This window comes from Pelophylax lessonae (genome assembly GCF_965119305.1).
Source record: "Pelophylax lessonae genome assembly, chromosome: 3".
NCBI lineage: Eukaryota > Metazoa > Chordata > Amphibia > Anura > Ranidae > Pelophylax > Pelophylax lessonae.
The window spans coordinates 305,423,549-305,446,008 of record NC_138770.1 but is presented as its reverse complement, the minus strand read 5'-3'; the positions used below and the strand labels follow the sequence as shown (position 1 = coordinate 305,446,008).

The 22,460-nt window shown below is 45.9% G+C and overlaps 1 protein-coding gene across 4 annotated transcripts in view; it reads right to left on the bottom strand.

Annotated features, from left to right (window-relative positions):
* Positions 1-22,460, bottom strand: part of TNK2 (tyrosine kinase non receptor 2) — a 362,744-nt gene that overhangs the window by 176,257 nt on the left and 164,027 nt on the right. The gene's annotated exons all lie outside the window — the stretch shown is intronic.

Here is a 22,460-nt window from a genome sequence, read left to right as displayed (position 1 = left end):
GAAGGACTGAGAGCACCAAATTGAGGTCCCAAGGTGGCAATGGAGACCGCACTGGAGGGGCCAAGTGCCTAACTTCCTGAAGAAAAGTACACACCAAGGAGTGTGTGGCGAAGGGCCGTTGAAAGAAGACTGCTAAAGCTGACACCTGCCCCTTGATAGTACTCAAGGCCAGTTTCTGCTCAACCCCCCCATTGAAGGAAGGTCAAGATCTGAGCCACCGAAAAAGAACGAGGATGAACCCCAAGAGACTCAAACCACGCAATGTACATCTTCCACGTAAGATAGTAGATCTTTCTAGAAGTAAATTTCCTAGCTTTTAACAGTGTTGGAATCACCGACTCAGACAAACCTCTATCCTTCAGGACCTGGTGTTCAACAGTCAAGCCGGCAAAGCCAGCTACTGTAAAGCATAATGGAAGATTGGTCCTTGGGACAGCAGATCCTCCCTGAGATGAAGCTTCCAAGGAACGTCGGCGACCAGCCGCACCAGATCGGCGTACCAAACCCGGCGAGGCCAGTCCGGAGCCATTAAGATGACTGGAATCCCTTCTACCTCGATCCTGCATAGAAGTCTTGGTAGAAGCTTGAGAGGAGGAAAGACGTAAATCAGACGATACTGACCCCACAGGGCCACCAGCGCGTCTGTAGCGTCTGCCAGAGGATCCCGTGACCGAGCCACAAACCTTTGCATCTTTCTGCTGAGCCGAGATGCCAACAGATCTAACTCGGGAATGCCCCACTGGAGACACAACTTATGAAACACCTCCGAATGAAGGGACCCCTCCCCTTGGTCCAACGCCTGCGAAATGAGATAATCCACCTGCCAGTTTTCCACTTCGGGAATGTGTATGGCGGAGAGGGCTGGAACAAACCATTCTGCCCACCTTAGAATGCTGGCTACCTCCAGAGCCGCCAGGACACTTCTTGTGCCCCCCTGGTGATTGACATGAGCCACGGCCATGGCACAGTCCGATTGAATGGGCACTGGACATCCCTGAAACGATCCATCCAATCATCCAGGCACAGTCTGATTGCTCGGAGTTCCAAAACATCGATTGGTAGTCTGAACTCTTCCAGTGTCTAGAGCCCCTGAGCAGAATTTTTGCCGAGGATGCCTCCCCATGGCGACATCCGTGGTAACCACTGTCCAATACAAGGGGAGGAAGGATTTGCCCAGCCGCTGTGCTGGAGAATGAAGCCACCATATCAGGGACTTCGATCCCCGACTCAGCTGGATCTGATTGTCCAGAGACTGCAGAGACTTGTCCCATTTGGCCAGAATCTTCCTTTGCAGGGACTTCATATGGAAACAGGTTTGAGTAAAAACCCTGAAAATGTTCCAAAGTCAGAACCGGGACAATCACCCCTTGCAGTAACAGGTCTGGTACCGCCCCAAAAAGAGCCTGTAAGTGGTCCATGGACAGGCGCAAGTTGGAAGGAAAGAACCTTGCCGGGACAAGAGCTAAACTCAATCTTGTAGCCAGACCTAATGACTTTGTGGACCCATGTATCTTGTACAAGGGAAGTCCAAAGGTCCGGAAGTCAGCGAAGGCGCCCCCCCTACCCCTGATACGGGTGAGGGCACACTTTCATGCTGAAGGACCATTTTCTGCTCTCGGCTTGCCAGCCCAGGTTTGTTTGGATCCTTCAGAGGAGGCCCTAAAAAGGCTTTGAGACCTTGTCAGTTGAAAAAACTTCTTATGAGCCGAGAAGGAGGACCCACATCTATGACGAGGGTCCTTGCCCATAGTTGCCTGTGGAAGAAATGTACTCTTTCTCCCTGTTTCTCCCTGTGAGACCTTTAATGATGTCATCCAGGGTAGCTCTAAACAGCGATCTCCTTGAAAGGGAAGATCAGTCAAGGCCTTTTTCGAAGTCTGGTCCGCAGACCAGCATTTGAGCCAAAAGACACGCCGAAGCACTACTACCAAAAGAGAGACCCAAGCCACTAGGGGAGCCGCATCCAAAGAGGCATCGCAGATAAACTGCAGCCCCTGGACCAGCTGGTCACCAGCTCAGCAAAGGCAGGGGGGAGGTGTTCTCCCTCCAGGTCATGGCGTAAAGGCTTAGCCCACTCGGTCAGAGTTTGCGACACCGGGGCAAAGGTGAATACCGGCTTCAGTGCCGAACCAGCCAGAGTGTACATATTGTGGGCCACAACCTCCTCCTTCCTGTCAGCTGGATCCTTAAAGGCCAGGGACTCTTCAACCGGAATCATGGTTGCCTTGTTCAATCTGGAACCAGAGGGTCCACCACCGTTGGAACAGTCCACTTCTTAAGAAGGGACTCCTCATAGGGGTATCGCCTAGCAAATTGCTTAGGGGCCCCAAGGAGAAGCTTTGGTCGTCCCCACTCTTTAGCGACAATTCTGTAAAAATAGGCAGGGAAAGGCAACACCTTTGGATGGCTTGTGAATGCCAAAGGCAACCTGAACCTCCGTCGCAGCTGCAGCTGTATCCTCCATTTTTAAGGTTTCATGCACAGATACAATCAGTGCTTCCACTAGCGCCTTTTTGTGCGCGGTTACAGATGTGGAATTATCCTCACAATCTGAAGATTCCAGCAGACCCAGCAGGAAGATCCACGTTCGCGGCGGTCGAATCATTCAGGATCTGATGAGACAGATGAGGCAAGGGAAGGCGGAGGGGGAACTTTTTGCTAGCCCCTCGCCCGAAAATCGTCTCCACCCAGGACACAAAGGACTCTAGGACCGCTGTCAGTGCATCGATGGATGATTGGGACTTGGGAGGGCCCCGCAGCCTCACAGAGGGGATCGAGTGGGAAGATGTGCTCTAAAGACTCCATGAGTCCCCACAAAAAGTTTAAAACACTGCAAAGGGACAACCCCCACCGTGCTGGCAGCACCAACCGGTCACCAGGCACAAAGCACCAAGCGATCCTCAGCAGAGAGGGACAGGACCCCACTAGACTCACCACCCAGCAGAAACAAGCACCTGCAGCCACAAGGATAATCTGCACTCCACGGTCGGCGATCAGGAAGTGAAAAGATCCAGGAGTCAGCACCAGGGGATAAGGAGGGGTTCCCATCGCCAAAATCGCCACCCACAAGGCTCCACAGTCATGGCCGCCGCTATTTTTAATGGCAAACCACCGCATAATGGCCACCGGACTACACAAACATGGCCGCCATACATTGAGCACACAGGCTACAACAAAAGGGTGGCCTCGCGCAGCACCACAAGGCTCTAAGGGACCCAGGAGGGATACCTAGGCCTCAAGGACAGGCCCAGGCAGGAAGGGGGACCCTGGCAGGAGCCCCCACCAGGTACAACCCCCCCCCCCTGCAAAGTCCATCGCCCCCCCCATCGCCAGCATAGGAGGAATGCTGCGACTCTGGCCGAGACCCAGTTGTATGCGACCTCGCGAGGCGTTTAACTCGCAGGCCGGTCTGTGCGTGCTCGCTGGCCAGACTGGGGTGACCACTGGATCTACATTATCCAGCCTGTGGCAGTTGATTGCAGATCTCACAGGAAAAAAACAGGAAAAAGATTTCTATCTAAAAAGAAAAAAAATGCCAGGACCAGAGATCCCAGCAAGGAACTAGGTCCTTACTCCTGACTAGGCAGACAAATGCTGAGTACCTATAGCAGAGAGAGGGAGAACAACCCCTGGGACTGCCCATAGGCCTAGCCAGACTTTTTTTCTGCCTAGTGTCTTACTTCTGCAGGGGGCAGTATAACCTAATGGTTAAGAAGATCAGGAGCTGTGTCCGTCAATGAACGAAAGAGAAAAATATTTTTTACTTTCTACTATAACACATATTTAATAAAAAAAAAAAAAAAAAAATCACATTTTTTTTTTCGCCAAAATGTATTCTACTACATGTCTTTGATAAAAAAAAAATCCCAATAAGTGTATGATTGGTTTACGTGAAAGATATTGTGCCTACAAACTATGGTATATATACTGGAATTTAATTTTATTTTTTTATACTATTAATGGTCATCGACTTACTGTATAATGGGACTGGGATAGTGCGGTGAGCATTCTGACGCTAACTGATGCTGGTTGGAACTAACTGCCACTGACATCACCCATGACACTAATACACTGATCGGTGCTAATACTGTACACTGTCACTGTACTAATGACACTGGCTGGAAAGTGGTTAACATCTAGGGAGGTCAAGGGGTTAAATGTGTGCCTAACAATGTGTAATGTGTATAAAGTACTGATTTTTACTAAAGATCTGTGTGTCTCTTATTCCTGCTTTGCAGGGATAAGAAACTGAGATTGTTCCCTCTGTACAGAGCCCTGTGTTGACTATCAACACAGGGCTCTGGGCTGTGATTGGACATAGTCGATCAGCAAGTCTCAGCCATGAATCACTGACTGGGACCTGCTAACTAAGTCCCTCTGTGTTCAATCATAGCAGAGAAGGCAGGCAGGGGCGCTGTGCATGCACCCTGAACCCAGAAGAAAGCTGCGACATACAGGTACATTACGAAGCCTGTACGAGCTACCCTGTTGCAGTATATGTACTGCAGCGAGTTGGCAAGTGGGTAATTTATACATGGTTTTGTTTTTTTGTAGTATAGATCTAGGTTTGTGCCAAGCTTGTATGAATCATCCACTTACTGTTGACTGACTCACTACTTCTGCTGGAAGTCTTTCTGAGCATCAACTATCCTTTAGGTAAAATAATGCTTTCTGCCTATGGATTCTTGTATAACACATTAGTTAAATAACAGAACCTCATCCTACAGGGTTCTTTACAGCTATGCTGGTCCATACATAGTTTATTTGTGAATGAAGAGAGAACTCCTCCACAGATTCTATAGGTAATCTTCGATATATCAATTGTGTGTTTTTGAGTGTGGAAGCATAATCAGATATGGCCTCTATATCTTTTCCACTAGGCAACATCAAAACAGAAATGGACAGCAATACTTCTGGTGGCAGAATGAAAACATTATTGTATGTGTTGCCTTCCCTTTAATTCTATTTGCATTGGCCTTTCCTAAAGGTGACCATACATTATACAATCAGATCTACCATCAACCATGTAGTGCAAGGGCTTGCCAAACTTGATAGTTTAGAGTTGAGCAGTGTGGGGTGTAGCAAGATGGCCGTTGTCACCTTCTGCCTGCAATTGAAGACTTGCCTGGGTGTTAGAAGATGTCCGCTGCTGCATTCGTGTTCTGTCAGATTAGGAAACCAATTGGAATGCATAGCGACCGTGTTGGAACGCATGGCGCATGCGCAGTAAGCATTTTTTTTGCTCAGAATGTCACTTCTGTTACATTTTCTGATGGGTAGCAGTATTCTGACAGGACATCAGGTTAACACCTCCAATGGGGCCACGGTTGGCACCGGAAAAGGGTCTTCTGGTTTGATTCAGGGCCGAATTCAGGCAAAAATTCGGACCTGATTCGCACCTGAAACGGAGAACAGGGACGCACCTTACCCCTTGCTGTGACCCGTACCACAGCTAGTGTGAACCCAGCATTAAAGAAAGTGTAAACCTCCTAACAAAAAAAAAAATTAAATATAAAAAAACCTGTAAGACAAAGACATAATGGGCTCGTATGCATCACATACTAGCTCATTATGATATACTTACCTTAGAACGAAGCCCTTTCAGCGGCGCCTGCTCATTGCTGAGACAACCAACATGTTCACCCATCTTCCTTCCAGGTTTGCATCCTCCGACCACCTGATTGGCCAGAGCCGCGATGACTGTCACGGCACAGGGATCTGTAGGAATGGCATGGGTGCTTGTTCCTTCAGAGCGCTTGCACCAGTGATGTCAGTGGCTACAGTGCATGTTTAGGAGATATTTACACTACCTATAGGTAAGCCTTATTATAGGTACAAGTTACAGAGGGGAGGTTACTTAGTCTCTAAAGCCTAGTACACACGCAACGATTATTGGCCGACTGATCGTCCGTCTTTTGTCCAGAGTGGTGTTTTGTTGGTTGGAATGTGCCTAGACTGCACAAGAATTTTCTCGCCCGACAAAATTCTACTTCAGAAGTGATGTCATGTGTTGGTTTGCTTTCTTTGTGTTCTTTCTTCTCTGAGCATGCCCAGACTTGCTAATTAGATTTTTCCCTGTCGAAATCTGTACTGACTGCACGAAAATACGCCGTGTTTTGACGGCGGACATATATTTTATAGCCTGCACACCAGATTTTTTTCGGCCGAAAAGTCGGAGTCGGTTGTCGGAAGCATCATACTAACAAGCCGAAAATCGGCGGATCGGTCGTCGGACAAAAATTCACTGCCGATTTTCGATGCGTGTGTACGGGCCTTTAGGCTCCACCGAACTGAAGTTTACATTTACATGACAATTTATGTACATTGGCAAGTAATCTAGGTGTTGGGCACCCCAGTCAAATTTGTAAATGTAAAAAGAACAAACAAAATAACTATAGCAGCAGGCAGAGGCAGTATTGTTTTAATGGATTCATGTCTCTTTGGGTATCGGAACACATAACAATTGGACAAGCAAGTGAGCATAACACATATGTGAATCTAATATTGCCATGCTTGTCTGTTCAATGGTGTGTTCATGGCTAGCTAGAAAGAAAAACAAAACTTATACTTTGAATTATCCTTTTAAAAACTGAAAGTGTTTGTATGTTGTGTACTGTGTGTAACTGATCAAAGGAAAAGGACAAGTTTTCCTCACCAAAATGGAGAAGAAAGGGTTAAATAGTATATGGGGGAGGGGGAAAGTGGAGCAGTGAATGCACTGCTTTATATTCTGATCATACCTCAATGCAGGCGAGTAAGGAAGTGAACAAATACATATATGTACCAGATATTAGACACACTGTATATCAAGGAGACACTGCAAGCACAGGGAGATGCATTTATTGCAAAGCAATGTGCTGGTGCTAAGAAATATTGAAGACTTGTTTGTATATTTAGATTTTAAAAATACACATACTGTAAGCTTTCATTTGAATTAGCTCACATATCTTGCCTGTAGCTCTGTAAATCTTTAATGTGCACCTGTCATGTAGTTCTCATAACAGTGCCGTGCTCTGCTCCTCTTTAACTGCCCGGGGCATTATTTAAATTGGTAGACAGGGAGCTTGAGTGTGCTGAACGACAAGAAACCCTAAAGCTTTAGAGCAAACCTGTACTTTGTCTATTCAAGCAAATTAAAGCTGGTCATATACTGATGAATGAAAAACTAACAGATTCCTCCATCCATGCTATACAGTGCAGATGGACTAATCTACAATCTATACATCTACAACAGCTACAGCTATTGTACTCTGACAGCCGGCTTGCCGACAGTTAAAATGCCTGAAAAATGGCTGCAGCTGCTGATCAGCCAACATTTTTCCAGCAAGCTTTCAACAAAAGTCAATTGAACAGTTGACCTTTGTCAAACTAACCAGAACCAGCAGGGTCACTCACTGAGCAAATCTCAGCTGGTTCCTAAGAAACTGACCAATATTTGGGCAGTGTTCGGCCAGCTTAATAGGCTCTCTTTAGGATAGGAAGGATAGGGTATACAAGCTGACTCCTTTTTGAAACAGCTGCAATTCAAGCTGCAGGTGACCCATACAGAACCAACCAGGCACAATGGACTTGATTGAAAAATGGAAGAAAATTTCCATCCAAACAGTGACTGCATTTAACCAGATGCAGTCACTGTTTGGGTATTGAGTCATGGGCCAAGGGTGCAGGCTGTCTGAATACAATAGCAGCTGTTAGAGGAGATTCCTCTATCCACACTGTTTAGCATGGATGGGGAAATGTACACATACCTCCCAACTTTTTGAGATGGGAACGAGGGACACCTATTAGAAAAATTATGTAGGCATAGGACACACCCCCTGCCATGCCTCCTTAACCTCTTGCCGACAAAACGTTGTAGTTATACTGCAGCAGGTCAGCTCTGTTATGCGAAACGACGTACATGTACGTCGCTGTGTGTAGCAGTTAGTGTGGGCTAGAGGGGGAGCCAATCAGCGGGCTTGGCGGCCACGATGTCCGCTGGCCACCCGTGATCGCTGCCTGTGGAGACAGAATGGCGGTCTGCCGATGTAAACACAGCAGGCCGCTGTTCTGTCAGCAATGAACACAGGGATCCTGTGTTCCTCTTATTTAGGAACACAGGTCTCTGTGTTCATCCAGTGATCCCATCCCCCACACAGTTAGAAAGCATCCCCTAGGCACACATTTTACCCTTTGATCGCTCCTGGTGTTAACCACATCCCTGTCAGTGTCATTAGTACAGTAACAGTGCCTATTTTTAGCACAGATTACTGTAGTTATGTCACTGGTACCCCAAAAGTGTCAAAAGTTTCAGTTAGGTGTCCGATCTGTCTGCAGTCCCGCTAAAAATCACTGATCGCCGCCATTACTAGGAAAAAAAAAATGACATAAAGCTTTCCCCTACTTTGTAGACGCGATAACTTTTGTGTGCAAACCCAATAATAAACACTTGTTGGGATTTGTTTTACCAAAAATATGTAGCAGAATACATATTGGCCTAAAATAATGAAAAAAATGATTTTTAACATCTTTTTTGGGGAATGTTTTATAGCAGAAATTAGAAAATATTGGTGTTTTTTTTTTCCAGAATTGTTGCTTTTTTTGCTCATAGTGCAAAAAATAAAAATTGCAGAGGTGATCAAATACCACCACTATCGCACAACCGCGCAATTGTTAGTTAAAATAATGCAGTGCTGTATCGAAAAAAATGGCCTGGTCATTAAGGGGGTAAAACCTTCCGGTCCTTAAGTGGTTAAAGGAGAATTAAAGAAAAAAAGATTAGTTAAACCCAAAAGTGCTTTTTTTTTTTTTTTTTACAACTACTATTCCTTTATAATGGCTTTTGACATTTACAAATGCAACCATTTTCGAATTTGGATGAAAAGTTTAGCACTGTAAAAATGGGATTTTTGACTTACCGTAACATCCATTTCTCTGATGTTCATTGACGGACACAGCTCCTGATCTTTATAACCATTGGGTTATACTGCCCCCTACAGGAGTAGGACACTAGGCAGAAAAAGAATCTGGCTACGCCTATGGGCAGGCTCAGGGGGTATACTCCTCCCTGCTATAGGTACTCAGTTTAGTTACAAGCAGTGTCAGAAGAATTACAACTCCACAGAGGGGTAGGTGCTTTGTCCATCAATGATCCTCCTGATCTCCATAACCATTGTGATGTCTCAAAGCAGTGTTAAACATGAGTGGTGGGAACAGCAAAAAAAATTCCAAAGGCTTAACAGTAGCCAACCAGGGAACCAGGAGCTCAAGCAAAACAACTGGAGCCCACATGATAAAAAAAACAATACACCCTCGAAGAGGATCAGGTCCTCTAAACAGCAGCCTACAAAACCTTGCAGACTAAAAGAAGCATCCACAGATGCCAACACATCCATTTCATAGAACTTTGTGAAAGTGTGCACCAACGACCAGGTGGCTGCCTTGCAAACCTGCGTCACTGACGCCTGATGACGGAAGGCCCAGGAGGCACTAAGCGCTCGAGAAGAGTGCGCCCTAACAGGGAAAGGAGGAATCTTACCTCTTGATAGAATAGGCCTGAAACACCGTCTGTCTGATCCATCTGGAAATGGTCGCAGAGGAAGCAGACAACCCTTTCCGAGGCCCATTCGTGAGCACAAATAGTGGATCTGACTTTCTAAAAGACTCCGTAGCTGCCAGGTACACCCTAATTGCTCGGACCACATCCAAGGCATGCAACTCAATTTTCATCAGATGTTAAGGCCTGGGACACATGGAAGGCAATACAATGTCTTCATTCAAATGAAAATCAGAGACAACCTTTGGAAGGAACGATGGACAAGGATGAAGAACCACATTCTCTCTGTGAATCACCATGTAAGGTGAATGACAGGATAACGCCACCAATTCTGATACCTTGCGCACAGAGGTAATAGCCACCAGGAAAGCAACCTTCTGAGACAGTGTAAGCAAGAGAATCTCCCAAAGATTCTCAAAGGGAGGCTTCTGGAGGACCGAAAGCACCAATTTGAGGTCCCAAGTGAGCAACGGAGACCGCACTGGAGCAACCAAATGTCAGACACCCTGAAGAAAGGTACGCACCAGGGAGTGTGTGGCCATGGTTCGTTGGAAGAAGACCACCAAAGCCGATACCTGGACCTTGATGGTACTCAAGGCCAATTTCTGTTCAACACCCATTGAAGGAAAGTTAAGATTCGAGCCACCGAGAAGGAGCGAGGATGAACCTCAAGAGACTAACACCATGCAATGTACATCTTCCACATACAATGGTAGATCTTCCTAGAAGTAGATTTCCTAGCTTTAAACAGCGTAGGAATCCCCGACTCAGATAAACCTCTATCCTTCAGCACCTGGTGTTCAACAGACAAGCTGTCAAAGCCAGCGACTGCAAAGCAGGATGGAAGATTGATCCATGGGACAGCAGATCCTCCCTGAAAGGAAGCTTCCAAAAAATTTGGCGACCAGACGCACCAGATCAGTGTACCAAGCTTGGCGAGGCCAGTCCGGAGCCACTATGATGACTGGAATCCCTTGTGCCTCGATCCTGCGTAGAAGTCTTGGTAAAAGCTTGAGAGGAGGGAAGGCAAAAATCAGACGATACTGACCCCACAGGGCCACCAGAGTATCTGTGGTGTCAGCCAGAGGATCCCGTGACCAAGCCACAAACCCCTGCACCTTTCTGTTGAACCGAGACGCCAACAGATCTACCCCTCGGGGATGCCCCACCGGAGACACAACTGATGAAACACCTCCGGATGAATGGACCACTCCCATTGGTCCAACGCCTGCCGACTGAGGTAATCCGCCTGCCAGTTTTCCACCCTGGAAATGTGTACGCCGGAGAGGGCTGGAACTAACCATTCTGCCCACCTTAAAATGCTGGCTACCTCCAGAGCCGCCAGGACACTTCTTTTGCCCCCCAGGTGATTGACATAAGCCATGGCTGCGGTATTGTTCGATTGAATGTGCACTGGGCATCCCTGAAGATGATCCGTCAAATGATCCAGACACAGTCTGATCGATTGGAATTTCAAAACATTGATCGCTAGACTGGACTCCAGTGTCCAGATCCCCTAAACAGAATGTTTGCCAAGGACACCTCCCCAGCTGGACAGACTGGCATCCATGGTGACCGCTGTCCAATACATGGGGAGGGGGGGGGGGACTTTCCCAAGGGACACACCAGAGAACGAAGCCCTCATATCACGAACTCCTTCGTTCCACGACTCAGCCGGATCTGACTTCCAGAGACTGTGGAGTCTTGTCCCATTTGGCCAGAATCTCCATTTGCAGGGACCTCGTATGAAACTGTGCAAACGTTTAAGTCCGGGGGGATGACCATCTGCTGGACAGCGGGAGACGAATTGCAGCCTTCAATTTCTGGAGTTTGTCCAGAGGAAGAAGCACTCTGGCTAAGGCCGACTCCAGAGTCAGACCCAGATAATCCAGCTTTGTGGACGGAACCAGAGCAGATTTCTGAAAATTCAGAAACCAGACGAACTCCCGCAGAGTTCGTATGGTGATCTCCAGATTTTGCACAAGAGCAGTAGAAGACTCCGCTCTTAGAAGGAGGTCGTCCAAGTAGCCCAGTACCGCAATCCCCCATTGGCGTAACAAAGCTAGCACCAGTGCTAACACTTTTGTGAAGACCCGTGGAGCAGAGGCAAGACCAAAGGGTAATGCCACAAACTGATAACGCTCCTCTCCCACGACAAAGCGGAGGAAGCGCTGGTGACCGGCACATATCGGAGTGTGAAAGCATTCTTGATGTCGATAGAGGCAAGAAAATCACCCTGACGCAGGGATGACACCACCGTGCGATAGGACTCCATTCTGAACTTCTGCACCCGCACAAGTTCCTTGAGGCCCAGGATTGGACGCACCTTGCCTTCCTTCTTGGGAACTGTAAACAGGTTTGAGTAAAAACCTTGAAAACGTCCCGAAGTTGGAACCGGGACAATCACTCCTTGAAGTAACAGGTCTTGTACCGCCCCAAACAGACCCTGTAAGTGGTCTGGAGACAGGTGCAAGCTGGAAGGAAAGGGCAAAACTTGATCTTGGAGCCAGACCAAATGACTTTGTGAACCCACTTGTCTTGTACCAGGGAAGATGCCCCCCCTACCCTCAATACGGGTGAGGGCGCACCTTCATGCTGAAGGAGCCTTGTCCACAGGTCTGGAGAAGCCCGTTCCTGGGTTGCCAGACCACTAGCGCCTTTTCGTGCGTGATTGAAAATATGGAGGAATCATCATCACTATCAGAGGATTCTGGGCGCGTGGTTGCAGACCCAGCAGGGTGACCCACATTGGCGGTGGCTGAACCAGATTTAGGATCTGATGAGACAAATGAGACAGGGGAGGGGGAAGGCAGTGGGGGGCACTTTATGCTAGCCTGTCGCCCAAAAGCCACCTCCACCTGGGACACAAAGGACTCCAGGACCGCCGTCAGTGCATCGAAGGATAGTTGGGACCTGAAGGGCTCCGCAGCCTCAGAGAGGAGATCAGGTGGAATATGTGCTCCAAAGACTCCATAAGTCACTAGGGGGGCCCCGCAAAAAAGGTGGAAAAAAAACTGCATGGGACAACCCCCAATGCGCTGGCAGCACCACCCAGTCGCCAGGCAAAAACATAAGGCAATCCTCAGCAGAGAGGGAGAGAACCCCACCAGACTCAGCACCCAGCAGAAACACCAGGATAATCTGCACGGGTAGCAACCAGGAAGTAAAAAGATCCAGGAATCAGCACCAGGGGCTCCCACTGCAGAAATCGCTGCCCGCAGGGCTCGACTGTCATGGCCGTCGCTATTTTCAATGGTAAATCACTGCAAAATTGCCTCCGGACTACACAAACATGGCCACCGTGCATAGAAACACACAGGCAACAACAAAATGGCAGCCCCGCGCAATGCCACAAGGCTTCCAGGGACCCAGGAGGGATCCCTAGGCCTCAAGGACAGACCCAGGCTGGATGGGGGGCCCTGGCAGGAGCCCCCACCAGGTACAACACCCCTCCCCTTGCACAGCCAATCGCCGGTTGCTGGCGGCGCACTCCCCCAGCCCCCATCGTCAGTATAGCGCCCTGCCCGCACCCCAGGAGGTGGACCAGACCACCCAAACAGCCCCAGCATAAGTGGATAAGTGGAGGGGGGGTAGGATGGGGGACAGATGAAAGGGGGTGTCTGCCGGGAAGGAGGGGAACCTAGGGGTCCGACCATCCCAAGGAGGGGCCGATGTCCACCCCAAAACCCTACAGGGGAAAGGGGGGACAGCTATCAACAATACCAGGAACCGGGTGGGCACCGCTCTAGACAGAACCCCTCTCCATCGAAATGGGGGGCTGTCGGCCAGGAGGAATGTTGCAATTCGGGCCGAGTCCCAGTTGTATGCGGTCGAGGCATTTAACTCGCAGGCCAGCCCCCATCCAGTGGGGCTATGTCGCGGCCAACCTAGCGCAGAGCTGTGGTCTGCGCGCGTACTGGCCAGACTGGGGTGACCACTGGATCTACATTATCCAGCCCATCCAGGAGAAAATATTTCTATCTAAAAAGAAAAAATTTGCCAGGACCAGAGATCCCAGCAAGAAACTAGGTCCTTACTCCTGACTAGGCATAAAAAAACTGAGTACCTATAGCAGGGAGTGGTGTCCTACTTCTGCAGTTTAACCCAACAGTTATGAAGATCAGGAGCTGTGTCCGTCAATGAACAAAAGATAAACACTATTTGAAAGATAAATAGTGCATTTTATTTACAACTATATACAGTGGGGATCGAAAGTTTGGGCACCCCAGGTAAAAATTTGTATTAATGTGCATAAAGAAGCCAAGGAAAGATGGAAAAATATAGCTTTTTTTTCCATCATTGACACTTTCAAAATGACAGAAAACGAAAAAATGGCGTCTGCAAAAGTTTATAAAGATGGAGCTGTAGTAGGGAGCAAGAGTCCCATAAGTCGATGTCTCCTCTGTAGTGCTGGCTCCTCTCCCATACGGAGTGATACCAACTGCACTCTACCTCTTATCCCGCCTGTCTCCAGAGTGGTGCCAGCAGCAGGAAAGAAGAGATCTTCGGGTCAGTGTGAAGTAATACACTGGGCTTTCACACTGATGTGCTGCAGTGTACCCACACTCGGGGTGCAGTACAGTGTACCTGCAGCTTTCCTGCTGGTTTGCTGCGCTTAGCAATAGACTTAAATTACATTCCTATGTTTTACCATCACTAACTTTACCTGATTGCGTGCCCTAGGGGTGACGAATGCAACTAAAGGCCCATTCACAAATATAAAAAACAGAGTCACGCTAGCAATGGTGGTTAGCCATGCTGGATAATTAAAGCATAAGCACACAAAATATACACATAAAGTCCAAAGATTATCACATGAATCAAAAAGGTCCCAATGGGTGTTGTGACAGAAAGTTAGAATTAAAATTGAGCTTGAAGACACTTCACCACATATGGTTCCCGATCAGAATATTTTGCAGCCTACATCTATCACCATGTGCAATTGACCACCAGAGATACCGCCATCTTACATGTAAAAAAATGCCAGCTTACCAGCAGTACTGGACCTCTTTTTTACAGGAGGCCAATAAAGCTTTTGGCTCATTGCCATGCCAGTGCCTTTAGAGGGTGTTCTCCTGCAGACTTTCACTGGACCATAAGGGAAAGCATCCAGCTAGAATATCCATGTTGCTAAGCTCAAAAACAAAAAAGTTTTCTACATAGTATAAAATCCACTGACACTTTATTTAAAATAGAGGAATTACACTCACATTTCAGTAGGTTAAAAGCACATTACAAATCTCGCCAGCCGGAATGAAGAACAAACACTCGCACTTCCGGGACTCATGGTAAGCGATGACATCAGCGTGTCGTCCGCCCTACGCATTTTATCAAACTGACGTCATTCTGGGGCACAATTCACAAGCGCAGCAATGCGCCTCTGAAAAGCGATCCGAGTGTGCTGGCGGGTGGTGAGGAGGCAATATGCCTAAGACCAGTTGTGCAACTTTAACATGTATTAGTAAAACTGTACATTCATCACAGCTACTTTGTGCATCCAGGTGGATTATACCTTATTTTTTTCAGGAACAATTGGGCTTTCATTTGGTGGTAAATGGTAAGGGATGTCTCCTGATTTTTTTTATTATCTAAGGAAAACTGGCCCAAAATATTTAAAAGAAAAAAACATTTTTTTTTTTTTTAAATTGAATTACATAATTCTTGCTACTACCATAACCTACCATCAAAGAATAACCCAAAATAAATTCTCTCCTGACGATCGCAGCAATACCACATATGTGTATGTTAATTGTTGTTGTTTATACCCGTAGTACAGCCCAGAAACAATAGTGCATATTTTGCTTTTTAATCCTACCTAAAACACACCGACATTAATTGACACAAATACAAAAAAAAAAAAAAATGCCCAAAAAATACTGACCCTGACCTTTGACCCAATCACTGAGGCTACATTCACATGTGGGCGTAGCGGATCGCAGGCAAAATCACCGCGATTCTGCCCGCGATCCGGAAATTATTGCAAATCGCGGGACGCCTGTGTGATGCCCGTGATTTGCAATAGCACCCCAAACGCTGTGCGATGTTGCCGCGATTTCCGCCTGCCGAATCGCTGTAACATCGCGCAAACAGAATTGCTGGACGCATGACGCCCAAAAAAGGCACAAGAGCTTCTTTTGTGCATCATGCGTCCAGCGATTCTGTTTGTGCGATGTTACCGCCATTTGGCAGGTGGAAATCGCGGCAACATCGCACAGCGTTTGGGGTGCCATTGCAAATCACAGGCATCGCACAGGCGTCCCGCGATTTGCAATGATTTCCAGGTCGCGGGCAGAATCAATGTGATTCTGCCCACGATCCGCTACACCCACATGTGAGCGTAGCCTAACCCTGGGGCTGGCCTAGATTGAACTTTAATTTTGTTTTTTGTTTTTCTATCTCTGCAAGGACAGAGAAAGACACAATGTATCTGTCTCATCCATTCACAGAGACAGAAGACACAGGGGTGTTCTTCATTGTGACTGATAACTGTGATAGCCAATGAGAGGCTATCACAGCGATCAGGTGGCCCCCCTGGACCCCGATCATTAGAACAGGGCCTGGGGCTCTAGGTGAGACCCCTGTCTCTGTGCTGGGAGTGTGCCGTGCAGCACGCTCCCCGCACAAAGGGAGATATGCAAAAATGCAGTCCTATGGCAAAAAGACCAGTCCAGTGAGGCTTCATATTAAGGTACGGTCGGTGTAAAGGGGTTTAAACTCATGATTGCTGTGCAATGCACGCAACCAAGACATGGTAGTACTGCAATTTAAGGTTTAAATCAGGTATGAGAAGGTGCCACTGGGCAAAAGGCCCCACCCCCTCCTGGACCATACCATGCCACACACCCTCGACATGGGGGGGGGGGGGTAGGTGCTTTGAAACAGGGCAGGCTCTGCACCCCCCCACCCCAACGCACCTTGTCCCCATGTTAATGAGGACAAGGGCCACTTCCCGACAACCCTGGGCATTGGTTGTGGGGGGTCTGTAGGCAGGGTGCTTATCGGAATCTGGACGCCCCCTGTAACAAGGGGGCCCCCCAGATCCCAGACCCCCCTCTCCTATGAGAATGAGTATGGGTTGCATTGTGTACCCCTACCCACTCACCCCAAAAAATGCAGTGTAGTGTAAATAATGACAAGAGACGGTTTTGAGACGTCCTTTATTAAAAATCTTCCACCAATCTTCTTCCTCCGGTCCTCCTACGACGAGGTCTCCCGTGATTATGCGGCTCCGCTCTTTGCAGCTTCTTATATAGCCATGGGGGCGTGGCCACCCTGTGACATCACCCGGAGACCCTGCTCCCTTGTGTCGTCACCTGACGATGCACGATGACACAAGGGGGCGGGTCTCCGGGTGATGTCACAGGGTGGCCAGGCCACCATGGCTATATAAGAAGCCATGATCACGGGAGACATCGTCGGAGGAGGACCGGAGGGAGAAGATTGGAGGAAGGAGACCGGAGGAAGAAGATTGGAGGGGGAAGACCGGAGAGAGAAGACTGGCGAAAGAAGACCGGAGGGAGAAGATCAGAGGGAGAAGACCTGAGGCAGAAGACCGGAGGCAAAAGATCGGAAGAAGATTTTTAATAAAGGACTTCTTAAAACCGTCTCTTGTCATTATTTACATTACACTGCCTTTTTTGGGGTGAATGGGTAGGGGTACAATGTACCCCATATTCATTCACATGGGGGGGGCCTGGGATCTGGGGGCCCCCTTGTTACAGGGGGTGTCCAGATTCCGATAAGTCCCCTGCCCGCAGACCCCCACTACCCAGGGTTGTCGGGAAGAGGCCCTTGTCCTCATCAACATGGGAAGAAGGTGCTTTGCTCCAGAGCACCTACCCCCCCCCCCATGTTGAGGGCATGTGGCATGGTATGGGCCAGGAGGGGTTGGGGCCACTTGCTCAACCCCTCCACTTTCCTCACCTGCCGGGCTGCATACTTGGATAAAGGTCTGGTATGGATTTTGGGGGGGGGGGGGGATTTTGGGGGACTCTGCAGCTCGGTTTTTTTCTAACGCCCTGTGTACATGAGGCCTAACTGTCACAGTTGTTTGTGCTCTCAAACAAACTGTCAAACCATCAAATGGCTGGTGTGATAACAGATCACATGTGTAGCACCAAAGCAGTTGCAGATCATACAGAGGCTAAAGCTTAGTACACACTGAGCTGAATGTCGGTGGCATCGGCATTCAGCTTGAACAGGTTTTATCCTTTACCTATGACAGATGCAGGTAGCTGGAACTTTTAGGGGTTTTTTTTTAGGGTAGCTTGTCTCAGCTCTGGGTGGGGGGGGGGGCTGCATCTATTTTAGAGGAGGGGGTTATTTGTTCTAGTGTCTGGGAGAGATATTATAGGTGAGGGTAGGTTGGTGGGATGGGGTGTGGATAGGGGAAGTGGGATGATGTTGGGGGATTTGTGATGCTCATTTTTTCATAAGAAATTTAACCACTTGCCGATCGCCACATGCAGATTTACTGTGGCAGGACGGCTTGGCTGCGCAAAATCACATAGATCTACGTGATTTTGTGCACGCGGTCCCGGCACAGCGGGAAGCGGGCCGCGGGAGGAGCGATCGTCAGAGAAACGAACAGAAGACCCGCCTGCCTATGTAAACAGAGCAGGCGAGTCTTCTGTCACACAGGCAGAGAGAGATCAGAAGTTTCAGCTAAGCCGAAACCCCGATCTCTCTGTACCTCTCACAGAACCCCCCCATCCCTAAACAGTGAGTAAGCACAGTTAGGCATACTTCAACCCCTTTGATCACCCCGAGTGTTAACCCTTTCCCTGCCAGTGTAATTTATACAGTAACAGTGCATATTTTTTTGATTACTGTATTAATGTCACTGGTCCCCAAAAAGTGTCAAAAAAGCCAGTTAGGGGGTCCGATCTGTCCGCTGCAATGTCACAGTCCCACTAAAAATCGCTGATCATTACCATTACTAATAAAAACAAAAAATAAAAAAAAAAGACCAAAAATCTATCCCCTAGTTTGTAAACGCTATAACTTTTGCCCAAACCAATTAAAATACGCTTTTTGGGATTTTTTTTACCAAAAATATGAAGCAGAATACAAATTGGCCTAAACTGATACAAAAAATTAGATTTTTTTAAAAAAATTTATTGGGAATGTTTTATAGCAGAAAGTGAAAAATATTGTGTTTTTTTCAAAATTGTTGCTTTTTTTGTTTATAGCGCAAAATCTATAAACCGCAGAGGTGATCAAATGCCACCAAATGAAAGCTCTATTTGTGGGGAAAAAAATGACATCAATTGTATTTGGGTACAGCGTTGTACAACCGCGCAATTTTTCATTAAAGTAACGCAGTGCCGAGTCACAAAAATGGCCTAGTCATTAAGGAGGTAAAACCTTCTGGAGCTGAGGTGGTTAAGGAGGTTGCCTTTGGGTGTGCAGACGTTTCTTTTTTTTTTTTTTTTCCTTTTTGGAATATTAGTAACACACATGGCGTCACTTCCGGTTCCGGCATGTAAACACAAGGCCATTCTTTCTTTAACCGCTTGCCGACTGCTCACGGTATATTTACTGCGGCAGTCAGCCCCTCACAGGCAGAGTGACGTAGGTCTACGTCGCTCGCCTGTGAGGCTCTGGGGAGCGAGCGCGCGCCCGCGGAGGCGCGCTCCCGCTCCCGCGCGGTCACGGACCCCCCCGCGCGTGTGACCAGCGGACCCGATGTCCGCCGGTCACTCGGCGATCGGCGGGGGAGAGGGAGAATGTCAGGCAGCTTGTGTAAACAAGCCACCTGTCATTCTCCTCGCTATAAAAACACTGATCACATGGATCTACTATGTAGATCCGTTGATCAGTGTCCTTACAGCTCAAGCCACAGCCAATCACAGTAGAAAGCACGCCCCTAGGGACACACACAGCCCCTCCCTCCCAAATAAAGTTAACCCCTTCACTACCAGTGTATTTTTACAGTAACAGTGCATATATATAGCACTGATTACTGTAGAAATGTCACTGGTAACCCCAAAAGTGTCAAAAATGTCAGTCAAGGGTCCGATCTGTCCGCCCCAATGTCGCAGTACCGCAAAAAAAAAATCGCAGATCGCCGCCATTACACATTAAAAAAAAAAACACCAAAAATGACAAAAATCTTTCCCTTTGTTAGTAAACGCGATAACTTTTGCGCAAACCAATCAAAATACGCTTTTTGCGATTTTTTTTACCAAACATAGGTAGCATAAAACAAATTGGCTGAAAATTTTAAAAAATTTTGATTTTTACATTTTTTTGGGGGGGGGAATTTCATATAAAAAAAATGTGAAAAATATTGTTATTTTTGCAAAATGTACGCTCTTTTTTTGTTTATAGCGCAAAAAGTAAAAATCGCACGGGTGATCAAATACCACCAAAATAAAGCTCTGTTTGTGGGAAAAAAAGGACGCCAAATTCGTTTAGATACAGCGTCGCACGACCGCGCAATTGTCTGTTAAAGTCACGCAGTGCCGAATCGCAAAATACCCCCTGGTCGTTTAGCAGGAAAATCCTCCGGGGCTTAAGTGGTTAAAGCAAAAGATCAAAAACATTTTTTATTTTTTTTAATCTTTTGCTTTTAAGGGTACAGGAGAGTTTTGGGATTCAGATCTCTCCATAAAGAGGATCTGTCATGCCGTATTGTTGTTGTAAGGAATAGTTACATTCCTTGTGAAAGCAATAAAAGTGTTAAAACATTTTTTTTTTAAAGGGACAGTGTGAAAAAACAAATAAAATAAATTTAATAATAATGAATACAATTTATTTCTAAAAAGCCCCCCCCCCCCCCCCGCTCAGTGGTGAACGCATACGTAAGTCACGCCCACATATGTAAATGGTGTTCGCAACACACATGTGAGTTATGTCAGAGCGAGAGCATAATTCTAGCACTAGATCTCCTCTGTAACTCTAAACTGGTAACCTGTAGAAATTTTAAGCGTCACCTTTTTCTTAAGTACCATAGTGTGGCACTATTCCGTGAGCGGGCGCAATTTTAAAGCATCGCGTTAGCTATCTATTTACTCAGCGTAACATCATCTTTCATATTTTACCATGAAATGGGGAAATATATTGTTTTTTTTTTTATTCATTAAAGTTAATTTTTTCCCAACAAATTGCCTTTTAAAAACCGCTGTGACATAAAAAAATTGCAGCGACTGCCATTTTATTATCTAGGGCCTCTGCTAAAAAAATCTATATGGTTCGGGAGTTCTAAGTAATTTTCTAGTAAAAAAAAAAAAGATTTTTACTTGTAAACAAAGAATCTCAGGAAAAAGGATGATCAGGAATTTTGTCCATGCCACCTGTAAATTTTGAGAATTCTGAAAAGCACTTTAAAATAATTTCTGAAATCAAGTTTAATTACAACAATCACTAAAGTACAACATTGTTGCAGTGTGTATGATGGTACATTTTACGTCTTTACATTTTGATGTATTGGTGCAGTGTCTGATTTATAAGAAAGCAGTATTTCCTGTACATAATAATATTTTGTGAGTTCGGTGGGAAAACCTGGTTATGGTTTTCCATACATATTGACAAGATATTTGTGGTAAGTGTCCAGTCAATGACCATAATATGAAACAAGTATATGAGCTCTAGAAAATTAGCCTGTACTACTGTAATGAAAAATGTAATGGGTCCCCTTTATATACAGAAGTAACACTTGGCAGCGTGTGAAAGGAAAAATATAACAGAATAGATCCCATAGAATGCACTTTAATAGGAAACTGAAAAGACTTGCAATCTTTGATATAGCATCTTATTCTATGATATATATATATATATATATATATATATATATATATATATATATATATATGTGTGTGTGTGTGTGTTGCTTGGAAAAAGTGATTAACAAAGATAAGTGTAAGCTCCTTGCAGCAAAGGGTTAATACAAAGCAACATTCATCACCACCGTGTGACCCCAATTTAAAATGTTTTCCGATTGGCTGCCACAGCAAAAAGCAACAACCAACCAATAAATGGCAGTTGAAGAGTTGCTATAGTAACCCCAGGGAAACGAGGAAAGAATTCAAAGCCCCAGCTTCCCCAGCATGCTAGTAAACACATAATGAGCAGAGGTGTTTAACAATGTGACATAAGATCATGAAAACAAAATACAAACACCACACATTGGATCTGTCTGTACTATGCTGTCTACTAGCATTTTCATCTTCACAAATTCTGTAACATGTAATACAGGTAAAATTGTTACTTTGTGTGCCCTGAAAAATTTAATTAAAGAAGGCACCGGTACTCTTAGTTCCAATTATGTACTAAATAACTATAAAAAGTAAAAAGAATAAATAAAAAAAAAATAAAAATTAATATCTTACAGCATATAAGCGTGACTTGAGACTGCAAATATTTTTTTTTTTTTCAGTGAAAAAAGACTGCAAATATTTGTAGATCTTTTTATGTCAGCGGTTTTCACTATCCATCTCTGGACCAGTTTTATTACAGTACACATTCACTGGTGGGACACAAATCAGATGTGATAAGTTAAATGCTATATATCTAGATAGATAGATAGATAGATAGATAGATAGATAGATAGATAGATAGATAGATAGATAGATAGATAGATAGATAGATAGATAGATAGATAGATAGATAGATAGATAGATAGATAGATAGATAGATAGATAGATAGATAGATAGATAGATAGATAGATAGATAGATAGATAGATAGATAGATAGATAGATAGATAGATAGATAGATAGATAGATAGATAGATAGATAGATAGATAGATAGATAGATAGATAGATAGATAGATAGATAGATAGATAGATTTACACACACTTTTTGTAAAAAAAAAAATGTATTTTTTCCCATTTTACCAAAGATGTTTGTATTATCTGAATAAATAATCTGTACATTAGCTGTACACTATACGTGCATTTTACAGAAACCAGGAAACCTATAC